Genomic DNA, 6,000 nt, shown 5'->3' on the forward strand with positions numbered 1-6,000 from the left:
CTCCGGGTTCTGGTGAGCCTTTTGTGCACAGTCGAGAATCCAGCTTGCGTTCTCTTCTGCGTATTACCCGCAGTCTAATGGGGCCGCAGAACGAGCCAATCAGTCCTTGGAGCAATTCCTACGTTGCTATATTTCTGACCATCATAACAACTGGTCTGACCTATTACCTTGGGCAGAGTTTGCTCACAACAGTGCCTTGAATTCTGCCTCCCGATTGTCTCCATTTATGACGAATTATGGTTTCCAACCTTCCATGTTGCCTGACTCGTTTATTCCGCAGAATATTCCTGCGTTAGAGGAGCATCTCCGTGGTCTTCGTTCCACTTCGGTACAAGTCCAGGAGGCTTTGCGTCATGCTAATGATAGGTACAGACTCCATTCTGACCGTAGACGCCTGCCAGCGCCTTCCTACCAGGTTGGGGACAGGGTCTGGCTGTCATCTCGCAACCTCCGGCTTCGTGTTCCCTCACTGAAGTTTGCACCTCGGTTTATTGGGCCTTTCTGTATCCTTTGCAGGATTAACCCAGTAGCTTACGCATTGGAACTTCCTCCTAGTATGCGCATCTCAAATGTGTTTCATGTCTCCTTATTGAAACCGTTGGTCTGTAACCGATTTACCACCTCGGGGCCACATCCTCACCCTATTCAGGTTGAGAACCGTGAGGAGTATGAGGTACAATCCATTGTTGACTCCCGTAGGTTCCGTGGGCGCATACAGTACCTGGTGCATTGGAAGGTGTACAGTCTGGAGGAACGCTCCTGGGTTTCATCCTCTGATGTACATGCCCCTGTCCTCCTCCTCAAGTTCCATAGACGGTTTCCCCTCAAGCCGGTGGCTCTCCGAGGTAGAGGGGTCTTTGGGGGGGGGGGGTACTGTCAGCACTGGCTTTGCCCTTCCTCCTCTGGGCTGGCCGCTCAGCTGTCGGCTAATTGCCAGCTCTCTTCTCTCTCCACAGTTACCAGCTGTTCCCGATGATGCTCGTCTTACCTGCCTACGCTTTTTTCTAATTACCTTTTTATTTTTATTATTAATAAACAAGTGTGATTTGATTGTACTTCTGTCTGTTTCATGGTTCCTGATCAAAGGTCCTTGTAAGGACGGGTATAGGTATACAATATATAGGGTGCTGGTGCAGGGCTGTGCTGCAGATTACTGCCCTATTCTGCAGCAGTCCTTTATCAGTGTAGTGACTGAGGGACAGTCTGCAAATCACTAGCTACTAGGTCCACAAAGGTCCTTTTTAAGGACTGGTATAGGTGTACAATATATAGGATGCTGGTGCAGGGCTGCGCTGCAGATTACTGCCCTATTCTGCAGCAGTCCTTTATCAGTGTAGTGACTGAGGGACAGTCTGCAAATCACTAGCTATTAGGTCCACAAAGGTTCTTTTAAGGACTGGTATAGGTGTACTATTTGTTGTGCAGTATATAGGTGTGTAATACACGTATAAAATACTTGCACATATAGAAAGCATAGTATAGTGCATTTCCACTGTGCAGCATTGTGACTGCTGAGCGGTTCTGCAGATACTACAAAGAGTGACAAACGGAATAAAAAAAAGTATTATAACTGGTGTGATAGACCAGTGGCCCCCAAAAACGACGGATTGAAGCTGGTTGTTATATACCTTCTTCCACATACATACTGCACTTCTCTAGAGACTTTTGTCACAGGGTCATTTAAAAAATGACAGGCAGAGGAAGAGGCAGGCCCTTCCGCAGGGGTGGTAGGGGTAGGGCAGGAGCAACAGGCTTGAGCCAAAGTGGCAATTTTTTGCAGAAGGTGCACGCGAAGGTGCGTGCGATTACGTCAAAGGACGCACCAGACTTGGTTGAGTGGCTCACTCTTCTGCACCCTCCTCATCCTCTCGATCTGCACCCTCTTCTTCACTCTCTGCTGTGTGCACCCCCAAAGACACTACCACCAACACTACCACCACCATATACCTTCCGCTTGAGTCACAGGAATTATTTTCCGATCCATATCAAGACATTTCCAATGCGCTGCCACTCTTGGCATTGGATCAGGAAGAGGAGGTAGCAACAACTGCCACTCAGCAGTCTGACGACAGTACCCAGATCAGCCCAAGGAGGAGGTTGGTGCCGGCTGTTACTGCCTACTCCGAGATCTCTAATTATAGCGGTGGGGAAGGTGACGTCGATGATGACGTGTCTAGTGATGTCACGTGCGTGCCCACAAGAGAGGAAGAGGAGGGGAGTTCAGAGGGAGATATGGACCAGCAGATAGGGAGGAGAAGCAGGAAGAACTTAGATTGCACAGGAGGGACAAAGCAGACTGTGAATGTATCAGGAGCGAGGCATCAACCATGTATGGTCACATCTGGCGCTCCCAGGACGCAGGCACATGGCTCCGCAGTGTGGGCTTTTTTTAACGTGTCCGCTGCTGAGAATAGTGTTGCCATCTGCAGTCTTTGCAGTCAACGCATAAGTCGCAGTAAGCCCAACACTCACCTAAGGACGACGGCCTTAAGAAGGCACATGAGCTGCCATCACCAAGCCCAGTGGGAGCAATGGAACACACAAAGCCACACTCCAGGCTCTCACCGTCCAACCTTGTCTTCTACTTCTCCTTCTCCTCACAATTGTCCTTCACTTCACCTTCCATCACGCCATCCTCACGTTTTTCTGCAAAAAGGCAGGCTTCCGTGGGCCAAATGGTCAAGCGTAAAAAAATGATGACCCCCCGGATAACCCTCTTGCCCAATGGTTGACGGCTGGCTTGACAGAACTGATAGCCCGCCAACTACTGCCATATAAACTGGTGGACTCGGAGGCATTTTGAAAATTTGTGGCCATTGGAACACCACAATGGAAGGTCCCAGGAAGGAAATATTTCTCACAGAAGGGCATCCCAGAGCTATATGGCCATGTTCAGCGGCAAGTGAATGTATCTCTGGCACACAGTGTCAGTGCCAAGATACATCTGACCACAGACACGTAGTCTAGCAAACACAGGCAGGGAAGGTATATCACTTTTACTGCCCACTGGGTGAACCTTCTGATGGCCGTCAAGCATGTAACGCATGGCACCTGTGTAAATTTAGTTTTACCACCACGGATTGCATGCAGGCCTGACTCTTCTTCTCCTCCTCCTACTCCATCCTCCTCCCTCTCCTCCTCGACTGACTCCTCCTTTTCCGCTGCTAGCATCTCTTCCGCTGCGCCGCCCAAGCTCCCCAGAACCTATTTGACATGCCAGGTGAGACATTGCCATGCTGTGCTGCATCTGTTGTGCCTGGAAGCCAAGAGCCACACTGGCCCTGCACTCCTTTCAGCCTTGCGTTCACAGGCAGATCAGTGGCTAACACCGCTCAATTTGACAGTTGGTAAAGTGGTGTGTGACAACGGTGCCAATCTGCTTAGCAAACAGGACAAAATTATGCACGTGCCATGCATGGCACACGTCTTAAACTTGGTCATGCAGCGATTCGTTGTCAAATACCCTGGGGTTCAGGACATCTTGCGGCAGGCAAGGAAAATCTCGGCCCATTTCAGAAGATCTTACACGGCCATGGCTCGCCTTGCTGACATTCAGCGGCGATGCAATCTGCCGGTCAGACGTCTTATTTGCGATTGCCTGACGTGATGGAACTCAACCTTCTATATGCTTGATAGGCTGCTCCAGCAGAAATGTGCAGTTAACGTCTACCTGTACGAACTCTGCGGCAGAACAGGTTCTAGGGAGCTGGGTTTTTTTTCACCACGCCAGTGGCTGCTCATGCGCGATGCATGCAGACTTCTGCGGCCATTTGATGAGATCACCAAACTGGTCAGTCGCAGCCATGGTGCCATCAGTGACATGGTACCTTATGCCTTCTTTATGGAGCGTGCATTGCGTTGTGTCATTGATCAAGCCATGGAGGAGCAGGAGCAGGAAGATGAGGAAGTCGCAATGCTGAATGAATTCCCAGGGGGGCTACTCTATCTGAGACAAGTCAACAACAGGAGTCTGAAGAGGAGTCAGAGGAGGATGATGCTGGGGCGGATGAGGAGGAGCAAGAAGAGCATGCTTTAAACCTTTCTGGGATTCCTGTTGTTGTGTGTGGTTGGAGAGAGGAGAACGGCATTATCCTGGATGATGAGCAGGAGCCAGGCCACCACACGGCTTCCAGTTTAGTGCAAATGGGGCCTTCATGCTCCAGTGTTTTAACAGGGACCCCCGTATAAAAAGCATAAGGGTCAAGGACCAGTACTGGGTGGCAACGTACTTAGACCCCCGGTACAAACACAAAATGGCAGAAATGTTACCACCGTCACAGAGGGCTGTCAGAATGGAGCACTTGCAGCTCTTGCTTCGAGAAATGCTGCATTCTGCTTTTGTGTGCACTGGCAGAGGAGGAATTCCCACTCCCAGAGAAAGAGTACCAATCCAACAGCCCCTGCAAGAAGAGGGCGGTTTGAAGATGTGTTGGTGACTTCTGATATGAGGTCATTCTTTCAGCCGACCCATCGACGGGTCTCATCCGGATCCAGCATCAGGGAACGCCTAGCCCGACAGGTGTCCGACTACGTCGGGTTAACGGCCGATGTGGACGCTCTGAGGAGTGATGAACCTCTGGACTACTGGGTGGGCAGGCTTGACCTCTGGCCAGAGTTTGCCCAATTTGCAATGGAACTGTTGGCTTGCCCCTCATCCAGTGTCCTGTCTGAAAGGACGTTCAGCGCAGCAGGGGGGATCTTGACCGATAAGCGCACTTGCCTAGCTCACGACAGTGTTGACCACCTCACATTTATAAAAATGAATGAGGCATGGATCTCGGAGGAATTCAACACATGTGACCAGTAGACCATGTATATCTCTATAAACGATTTATTTAATCAAGCACACAGACCTTTTTTCTACATTTGGCTCACTTCCTTGTACAAAAAAAGCACACCGTACTATATGCCCGTACCCTCCTGTTTGAAGAAGTTCGGTGTCATATTTTTCGGGCCCAGCAGCGAGTTGCTGGTATCAGAGCTGCTGTCAGTGCTCTCTATCACGGTGCTGGTGTCAGTGCTCTATATCACGGTGCTGGTGTCAGTGCACTCTATCATGGTGCTGGTGTCAGTGCTCTATATCACGGTGCTGGTGTCAGTGCACTCTATCACGGTGCTGCTGTCAGTGCTCTATATCATGGTGCTGGTGTCAGTGCACTCTATCACGGTGCTGGTGTCAGTGCTCTATATCACGGTGCTGGTGTCAGTGCACTCTATTATGGTACTGGTGTCAGTGCTCTATATCACGTTGCTGGTGTCAATGCTCTATATCACGGTGCTGTTGTCAGTGCACCCCCCACTCTCACTGGAGGAGTTCTTCCCCTGGCAGCTAGGAGAGTCCCTCAGCTCCAGCAGTGCTGGTCCCTGACTGGTTTCACTAATGTCACTCAATGGAACATACCGATTGGGATGCTCCCACCCTGGATCAGCCTCCTTGGCACTTCCCCCTCTACCGTTCCTGACTGTCACCCATCTACTCTTACTAGTGCCTGCACCTCTTTGTCTCCACCTGCCTCTGTGCTGGCCCCTGCCGGAACCTGCCATGTACGTTCCTGGCTCTCCTTTAGTATGGAGGGACTTCTCGGTGCTGACAGTTGCTTCCCCAGTTTCCGAACCTGGGCTTCCAGGGAAACAATGCGCTTACATTTTGCACAGCAGTATTCACCCTCGATCGGATGATCAAGGCATGCATACATGCCACAAGATGTACAACAAGTCGCCTCTCCACACCTTCCGGGCATCGTGCCTATTAAATTTAATGGGGATTGGGAATTATACTCTGTCCAAATTACCTAACAATTAGCTTTCTGACACTAATACTCAAGATAATATACAGGTACTCAACAAGACAATACACAGGTACTCGCAGACCACTCGCAGACCTACGTGCATTCACAGACCACTCGCAGACCTACGTGCACTCGCAGCCACTCGCAGAACTACTTGCACTCCCAGAACTACGTGCACTTGCAGACCACTCGCAGAACTACGTGCACTTGC

This window comes from Lithobates pipiens, unplaced genomic scaffold (assembly GCF_037356315.1).
Source record: "Lithobates pipiens isolate NorthernLeopardFrog02 unplaced genomic scaffold, aLitPip1_a1.2 Scaffold_8, whole genome shotgun sequence".
Lineage (NCBI taxonomy): Eukaryota > Metazoa > Chordata > Amphibia > Anura > Ranidae > Lithobates > Lithobates pipiens.